Raw genomic sequence first — 9,659 nt, forward strand, 5'->3', positions numbered from 1 at the left:
ATCACTTTTCCTAATTATGTTAAACTGTGGTTTGCCATGAAAATAAAAGCTTGGAGGAGTCACCAATTAAAATCAAATCACACCACAAACCCACAGACTCCTGACAAGAAGTGGGTCTTCACATACTTAGTTACCCCCAAATCCTCCTGTTTCCTTGTAGGATTCATGTCAGAGTTTTGCTTTTCTCACAGAATGTTCTAGAATCTCAATTTTTTTCTGGATTTATACATTTCTGGAGAAGTGGGTATGATTCCACTACTATTATCCTTCCTTCCATTCTGGGAACAAAGACTGATGAATAAGAATGTTGTTGATGCTTTACTGGAACATTAGCTCCCAATTTCAGGCATTAGCAGCTTACATAGTCCAAGCTTTCTCTTCATGTTGGGGAGTAGAATACTGGAGTTGAAAGGGAGAAAAGCCCCATATAAATTTGCATGATGATCCACAACACATTCATTACCACACATAGTTTCAGTGGTCACCAAAACCACAAGTGGAGGAGGTTAAATTTTGTTTCTAACAAACAAAAAACTCATCATATCCTGCTAGTTCTTTCTTTCTAACGTCTTCCATTTACTTCTCTTTTATTTCAACAATCATCCTAGCTAGAGGAAAATGTAAGAGGAGTTTGGGACAGACACCCGAAAGCAGGGAGAAGTATTTAGAACTTGGCTGCTTCTGGCAATATGGCAGCTCAAGATGGAAGGATATGGAACAAGAGGAATTGATGAACACAGTAGCAGGAACAAGCACAGCATCCCTCTTGAGGGAGGGACAAAATGGAATGGTAGCTAGAGAAAGAGTCTAGAGACTGAGGAGCTGAGTTTTGAGACACAGCAACCTGTGGGGCACCTAGCAGAGACCCAGGCATTGCAGATGGTTCTTCTTTCAACTGTCAGAATGAATTAGTAGATGCTGGCTTTCCATTTGAGAGAATAGGGGGCAGCCTGAAGTACTGTCTCCCTTTCCATCTCCTCTCATCTCTGACCAAGTAGGGCAGAGGCTGATTATAAAACTTATTCTGTTCTGTAAATTCTCTAATTTCTGTTTAAGTAGGTTGAATTTCTTTTGTGGTTAGATAAATACAATTCATCTAACCCTTGCTGATCTCTGTGTTCCCTTATTTATAAAGGAAGTGGGAGTAGGTAGGGCAGAAGGTGAATATTGATATACAGAGATAAAGTTTCATGGTCCAGGTTTCCCAAGTTGCTCAGCTTTCTTCTCATGGGGTCTGAGTCAGAAAGAGAGAGATTTTAATTTATTATTAATTTTTAACAAAGTTTCCCAATGGTAGAACTAGGTTGGATATGAGGTTAACTTTCCTTTGCCCTGGGTTAAAAAAAAGTTGCCATGTCATCTTGTTGTCTAGATAACAGTTGGGCTGTTAGGATATCCATGTATCCTTCATTAACTCCTTTCCTCTTCCCTCTTCCCTCAACTCATAGGCATAAAAATGAATAAACACAATCCCATTTCCATATGATCTCCCTTATTAAATACTTGTAGATAGCTATCATATTTCCCTTGCATCTTATCTTCTCCAGGTTAAACAACCCCAGTTATTTTCAACAGATCTTCATATGTCATAGACTCAAGACCCTTATTCATCCTTGTTATCTTAATATGGACACTCTTCAGCTTATAAATGACCTTCTTAAACTGCAGCACCCAGAAATCAATCCAATACTCCAGATGTGCTCCAGCAGGGAGGGGACACAGAAAGACCATCAACTTCTTATTCCTGGAATTTGTGCTTCTTTCAATATTAGCTCAAGATTGCATTAACTTTTTTGTCTTCCATATGTCACTGCTGGCTCATATTGAGATTGCAGACCCCTAAAACTGTCCAGAACTTTTTCAGACAAGTTACTGTCTAATCACCTCCCTCCACATACACACATCATGTACTTGAGGAGTTGAATTTTTTAGCCCAAAGTCATGCTGTTACATTTATCTCTATTCTAGTTCACCTTAATAAATTTAGCCCAATGATCTAGTTTTTCAAGATTTTTTTAGATGTTGACTCTGTCATCCAGCATGTTAGCTATCCCTCTTAACTTTGAACCATCTACAAATTTGATGAGCATACTATCTATGACATCATCTAAGTCACTGGTAAAATTTTAAAAAAAGAGTTAAAAGCCCAGAGTCAAATATGGATCTGGGGGTAGTAAAATGGAGACCTCCTATCAACATCACATTGACACAGAACCACTTGAGGCCAGTCTAAACATATCTGGTTTTGTCTAACCATACTGTGGTCTAGTCCAAATCTCTCCATGATTTCTATAAAAATAGCATGAAATACTTTACCCAATGTTTTAGTAAAATCTAGGCAAATGTTTATCTACAGGATTCTTCTCATCTATTAGTTTAGTAATATTGTCAAAAAAGGAAAAGTACCTTTCTGGCATCACCTGTTCCTGATGAAGCCATGCAGGGTCTTTGGTTTTTTTGGTGGTTTAATTTACATTCTGAAGAGGAATTTATTTTTTAATAGTAGTTTATTTTTCCCCAATTACATGTCAAGAAAATTTTTAGCATTCATTTTTACAAGATTTTGAGTTCCAAATGTTTCTCCCTCTCTCCCTCCTCTCCCCTTTTCTGAAAATGGCAGGCAGTTTGATATAGTTTATACATGTGTTATCATGTAAAATATTTCCATATTAGTCAAAATTTAGATGTAAAAGAAGAAACAGATAAAAAGGAAAAAATACACAAGAAAGAATAAAGTGAAAAAAATATGCTTCGATCTGCATTAAGTCCATTAGTTCTTTACCTGGATATGGATAGCATTTTCCTTTGTGAGTCCTTTGTACTTATCTTGGATCATTGTGTTGCTGAGAAGAGCTGAGTCATTCATAGCTGATCATCAAACAGTGTTGCTGATACTGTGTGCAATGTTTGCCTGGTTTCACTCATTTCATTTTGTACCAATTCATACAAGTCTTTCCAGGTTTCTCTGAAATCTGCCTAATAATCATTTCTTATAGCACAATAGTATTCCATTACATTCATATACCACAGCTTCTTCAGCCATTCCCCAACTGATGAGCATACCCTCAATTTTCAATATTTTGCCACCACAAAAAGGGCTGCTATAAATATTTTGGCAGTGTAGGTCCTTTCCCCCTTTTTTATGATCTCTTTGGGATACAGACCTAGTAGTGGTATTGTTGGATCAAAGGGTATGCACAGTTTGGCTACCCTTTGGGAATAGTTCCAAATTGCTCTCCAGAATGGTTGGATCAGTTCACAACTCCACCAACCGTGCATTAGTGTCCCAATTTTCCCACACCCTCTCCAACATTTATCATTTTCCTTTTCTGTCTTATTAGCCAATCTGATAGGAGTAATATGGTACCTCAGTATTGCTTTAATTGGCATGCAAAAGTGATTTAGAGCACTTCTTCATACATGCAGGGGCTTTCTAATCACTGTCCTCTTTCTAGATGTTTAGTAATTATCATTTTAATGATCTGTTCTGGAATTTTCCCAGGAATAAGATTCAGACACATTGGCTTATAGTCTGTAGAGCTCTCTCTGTCTCTCTGTCTGTCTCTCTCTCCCTCTCTGTCTCTGTCTCTCTCTCCTCTCTCATTCCTCCCTTCCTCTCTCTCTTCTGCTCTTTCTTTCTCTGTCTCTGTTTCACCTTCTTTCCCTCCCCCTCTCCCTTTCCCTTTCTCTCTGTCTCTCTCTGTCTCTCTCAAACTGGAACATTTGCCCTCATTTAATCTTTTGGTGCTGCTTTTATTTTGTATGAGGGAGCGTAGTTGAGATATCACTGACAGTGCTGCAGCAATCACAGCCACCAAATCTTTCAGTGCCACAGGTTGTAGTTCATCTGAACCAGGTGACTCGAATTCATCAAGGGCAACGAGATGCCCTCTTACTATGTCTACTGCATGTCTACAAACATGCTCAGGTCTTTATCGTCCTTAAAAAACAAAACAAAAATAGATCCTCTGAGGACAGGAGTTGACTCTGTTGTTCAGTGTGTGTGTTGCCATTGCCAACACTTGACAATGCAGATCTTCGTGAAGACCTTGACTGGCAAGACCATCACCCTTGAAGTGGAGCCCAGTGACACCATTGGGAATATCAAGACAAAGATCCAGGGCAAAGAAGGCATCCTCCCAGACCAGCAGAGATTGATTTTTGCTGGAAAGCAGCTGGAAGATGGTCACACCCTGTGTGACTATAACATCCAGAAAGAATCAACCCTGCACTTGGTCTTTCCTGTCAGAGGTAGGATGCAGATTTTCATGAAGACCTTGACTGGCAGGACCACACCCTGAAGTGGAGCCCAGTGACACCATTGAAAATGTCAAGACAAAGATCCAGGACAAAGAAGGCATCCTCCCAGATCAGCAGAGGTTGATCTTTGCCGGAAAACAGCTGGAAGATGGTCGCACCCTGTCTGACTACAACATCCAGAAAGAATCCACCCTGCATTTGGTCCTGTGCTTAAGGGGAGGTGTCTAAATTCCCTCAAGTTTCTTTCAATCTTTTGAGTAATTTCACTGTGCTTCTCTTTCAATAAAGTTGTTGCATTCCCCCCCCCCCCAAAAAAAATCCTCTTATTTGACATTAACCATTGAAGCTATTTCCCCGTCACCTTTTTTTATGTAAGGCAATTGGGTGACTTGGCTAGGGTCACACAGCTAGAAAGTGTCAAGTGTCTGAGGAGGGATTTGAACTCAGGTCCTCCTGACTACAGGGTCAGTGCTTTATCCACTGCTGGAGGGAGTAGCTGACAGCTACCTGCTGTCCTCCCCGCATCACCTTTTAAGTAAAAATTTTTAAAAACTTCTACAATGGTTTGCTTTTGATGACTCCATTTCCTTACTGCTTTATAAGCTGGATATTGTAATCACCAGTATACTGAAACTGGTTTCTTCAAAAGTCTTAGGTGAATCAAGACTCTTTGAGTACCTGCTTAAGTCACAAGAAAGTCTAAGACTCTGTGTAGCTGTTAAGGAGCCCCCCTGCCCGGCCCCTGGCTTTGAAAACCCAGGTGTTGGTGCTTCTCTCTCTGGTAACTATGTATATATTGCTATGGTCAGACAGAAGCCTGTCTGTTGATTTGTGTTATTTTCTCTGTTTCTAATTTCTGTTTGTATTCGTTCTCAGGTTCAGGGTGCTGACTTTTCTCCCTGAACAAAGAGAATGAGATATGTATGTTTAATTAAAGTAAGATTGTAAACCCCTTAAAGTTGCTTTCCTTAGAAAAGCAGATCAAAGAACCTGCACTAGCAGCCCTCTTGGGTGCTGGTGTTATTGGCCTTACACCTCCACAGCACCTGCAAGCAGCATTGTTATTATAGTTGTGAAGGGCTTTAAAAGGCACACAGACCATCTGATATTCAGTCTTCAAGGTAATAGGGAGCTAATGGCATTTATTGAGTGAGGGATTGTACATGGTCTGTCTTATGTTTTAGGAAGACCACTTTAGCAGCTACGTAGAGGATGGACTAGGGCAGCTAGTTGGCACAGTCAATACAGTCAGAAAGACCTGAGTTCAAATCAAGCCTTAGACACTTACTAGCTGTGTAACCTTGGGCAAGTCACTTAACTCTCTTTACCTCAGTTCCTCCTCTGTAAAAGGAGCTGGAGAAGGAAATGGCAAACCACTCCATTGTCTTTGCCAAGAAAACCTCAAATGGGGTCATGAAGAGTCAGATAGGACTGAACAACAAGAGAATGGACTAGAGCAAGAAGAGATGGACAAAAACTCATCGTCATCTCTCTTGCCTTCATTGCCCTCTGCCAATATCTATTCAGTCACCAAACTCAGTGCATTTTACAACTGCAGAATTTCTCAGCTATGTCACTTTCTTTCCACTTTCACTAATAACAACCTAGTCCAGGTCCTTATCACCTCTCCTGAACTATTTCAATAGCCTCCTAACTTATCCTGCCACCAATATCTCTTTATTCCAATCTGTGATTTAAACTACTATGAGATTAATCTTCCTAATGTAAAGATGTGATCATAACTGAAATACCTCCCAAATATATAGCACTTCACGATTTTTAAAGGGCATTCCCTGCATCAATCCTATTAGGTAGGTAGTATAAATATTAAATTTTCTATTTCACAGATAAAGAAATGGTGTTTCATAGTGATTGTGACTTACTCAAGGTCACAAATCCAGTAAGTGTTGAGGGATTTGAGGAATTCAGACCAAAGTTTCCTGACTTGTTCAAGGTCATTTGCAAGATCACTCTCCTTTGTTCAACAATTTTTTCCACTATACCATGCTTCTCATTTTACTCTGATGCTCAAAATCTTTCAAGAATTCCATATTGATTCTGAATAAAATCCAAACCTTTAGCTAGCATTTAAGACCTTCTCCATCTTGCTCCAACATGTCTTTACAGGCTAATCTGATACTATTCTTTTTCCCGCACTCTAGGGTCCAACAAGCTGGAAGTTTCATCTTTTTACAAATATGTCCTGCACCAAGGTTTTAGTTTTTTTTAACTTAATTTTGTTTAATTAACAGAAATTGATTTTCTCTCCTTCTCATCTTCCACCGCCCCTGGGAAAAAGAAAGAAAAATAAATTCCTCATAACAAATAGGAATAGTTAAGCCCCCAAAGCATTCATTCATTGGCCAGGTCCAAAAAATATATGTCTCGTTTTGCATCCTGATTCAGTCATCTCTCTTCAAGGAAATAGCATGTTTTATCATCAGTTCTCTGGAATCACAGGACATTGTATAAATCAGAGTTCTTATAACTTTCATAAAGTGTTCATTTTATAATATTGATATTATTGTTAGAATTGTTCTAGTTTTTTTCTTCATCAATTTCTACAAGTTCAAAAGTGTTAATTTTTATAGTATTGATGTTATAAATTCTGTTCACTCTGCCTCAGTTCATGTCTTCCCATGTTTCTTTGAATTCATTTTTTTTCTCATATCTCACAGCCCACTAGCCATCATACTCATATACTAGAGGTGGTTTAGCTATTCTGCACTTAATAGGCCTCCTCCTTTGCCACTACAAAAAGAGCTTTTGGTTCACCTCCTGTTCTGTTTGTAATGCCCTTCCATCACTCTTCCTGCTCCCATCTCCAGTCTAGTCCTATAGAATCTTTCCCATCCTCTAAGATTCTATTCCATTCAATCCAACAAGCATTTATTAATCACTTACTACGTGCCAGTACTGCAAGGCTCGGGAATAATACAAAGACAACAAAGAAATAATCCCTGCCCTCAAGGAACTTGTGTTTTATGGAGGCAACAAAATGTATACAGACAAGTTAACACAACATTTGTGTAAAATAAATAATTATGGGGGAGGATGACTCGAACAACTGGGCGCAGTAGTAAAAACCTCTTGGAGTAGGTAACACTTGAGCTGAGCCTTAAAAGGGCAGAGGTGAAGAGGGAGAGAGTCTAAGCCTGGGAGAAAGAATGTTGTGTGCTGAGAACATTGGGTCATCCATTTGGGCTGCAATGAATGTGGGAAGGAGAAATCAATCTGCAAAGATAGGTTGGAGACAGACTGTGACGGGCTTTAAATACCAAACAGAGGAGTTTGTATTTTAACCTAGATCAAATGACCCTTTTTTTTGCAGAGCCTTCCCTGATCCTGCCCCCACCTTCCAAGGTGGAAATGATCTTTCCCTTCTTGGGAAGCATAATAAACATTTATGTTCTGTTTTACTCTCTACTTATTTATGTATACATCTTTCTTGTCCTGCTGCATTTTAGGTCCCTCTGGGTCAGGGAGAGACACTTATTTTTTTTTTCTTTCAATCAATATAGTTAAAAGCATCTAATAAATGCTTGAGATAGTTAAAACTACAGAGGGCTGGGGTGAGTGCAGAGGTATGGTAGGGGCTGGAATCCAAGGATGGCCCCCTGGAGAAAACACAAATACAAAGAAAGCCTTGGATCTCCTGTTTTTCTTGAGGTTGTTTCTCCCCTGCATTAGAGACAGCACTAGATTTGGACTCAGGAAGACTTATTTCAGTTCACATCCAAAATATGTAATAGCTTTATCACCATGGGCAAGTTGCTTATCTGTGGCTCAGTTTCCTCAAGCCTAAAAAATGAATGGGTTGAGGCCTCCAAGGGTTCTTAGCTCTAAAGCTATGATTCTATGACAGTATGATCTCGGTTTTCTATAGCAATCACCCTTTTCCAGTAAGTCAGCCTGAAATGAACCTCCAATGAACCCTCTACTCTAAATGTATGGTCTACATGGGCTTCAAAAGAGATTTTTCTAGGGAGGAGTTGAAAGCGAAGTATTTGTCAATGGTATAGTCCTTCTGTTGGTCAATGGGAAATATAACTGTAAGAACTCACTGGTGAATCAGGGGTAAAAGGATTAGGAAAGAAGAGAGATACAGTGCCAATAGATGAACCATAGTAGAAGGGATTTTGGAAGAAAAAGAGAGCAAGTCGCAGGAGTGCTATAGGATGAAGAGTAAGCAGAAGACTGAGGGAGAGGGTGACTTTATTAGTGCTATCATTTATATAGTGCTTTAATGTTTAAGGTACCTAGGTGTCATGGTGGATAGAGCATAAGGCAGAGTTAGGAAGACCTGAATTCTAACTGGTATCCTGATCAAGTCACTTAACCACTCAACCTCAGTTTCCTCCTCTGAAAAGTGAGAATAATAATAGCCCCTACTCCAGAGGATTGTTGTAAGAATAAAATGAGTTAGTATATATAAAACTCCTTGCAAACCACAAATCACTATATAAATGCTAGTTATGATGATAACGTTGATAGTGATAATGATGACAATGATGTTTACAAAGTGTTTTAAACATATTTCTATTATTCCCGTATTATAGATGAGGATTCAGCTAGGGATGCAAGTGAGCGATAGACACTGTGGAGATCTGTGCTATAAAGGTTACCCAGATTGATCCCAGGTCATGATGCCAGCAGCCATTATGACTCCTGTGGATTTAGTCATCCAAAGGAGAGGACAATTTCTTTGAGTACTCTTTCCCTTATTTACCTTGGACCAGCCAGTGATTTATAGATGGAGTCTTAGAAACAGATCTCCCTTATCCACCCACCTAGTCCTCAGTTCCAGTTCAACGATCCACAAGTACTTTTGGATGGGTAATATCCCTGGACACATCTGAAGAACTGGGAGGACAAGGGAAAGAAGTTTTGGGGAAGTACACAGAAGTAGATCAAGTGGATGGCTTCATGTAGGAGGGCTTGATTTTTTTTCCTTCCATTTCTGCTAAGTTCAATAAACTATGCTGGTACAATCCACTGAATAGCTGATTCCTATGAATGGGGGAAAGGGAGAGAAGAGGCAAGAACAGAAAGAAGAAAGCTCAGATGTAGGGTAGAGGGTCTTTTGAATTAGAGATTTCATATTTGAAAATTTTGAGCAACATTCCATTTTGTATTCAAAGTAAATGAATATAGCCACTGTGGGTTATAATTGCTTGGCACCAGGGAGCAACCTGAGTGCTGTCTGATGGCCACTGGGGGTATTGCAGGTTTTAGGAAGGCATGTGCCATAGAGGAGATAAGGTGGCTTCGAGGCTGGTAGTTCACAAAGAGGACCACTTGGTGGGCAACTCAAATATCATACTCCTTTGATGGATAATTAATATTGTGATATGCTGCCTTCCTGTATACTTGAAGAAGGCAACATACAACCCAATGCT

General features: G+C 39.5%; 1 pseudogene; it reads left to right on the plus strand.

Moving 5' to 3' along the window:
- The first annotated feature begins 4,025 nt into the window (after positions 1 to 4,025).
- Positions 4,026 to 4,488, plus strand: LOC118855277 (annotated as a pseudogene).
- The last annotated feature ends 5,171 nt before the right edge of the window (positions 4,489 to 9,659 follow it).

The sequence above is a fragment of the Trichosurus vulpecula genome, chromosome 1, assembly GCF_011100635.1.
Source record: "Trichosurus vulpecula isolate mTriVul1 chromosome 1, mTriVul1.pri, whole genome shotgun sequence".
NCBI classification, from domain to species: domain Eukaryota; kingdom Metazoa; phylum Chordata; class Mammalia; order Diprotodontia; family Phalangeridae; genus Trichosurus; species Trichosurus vulpecula.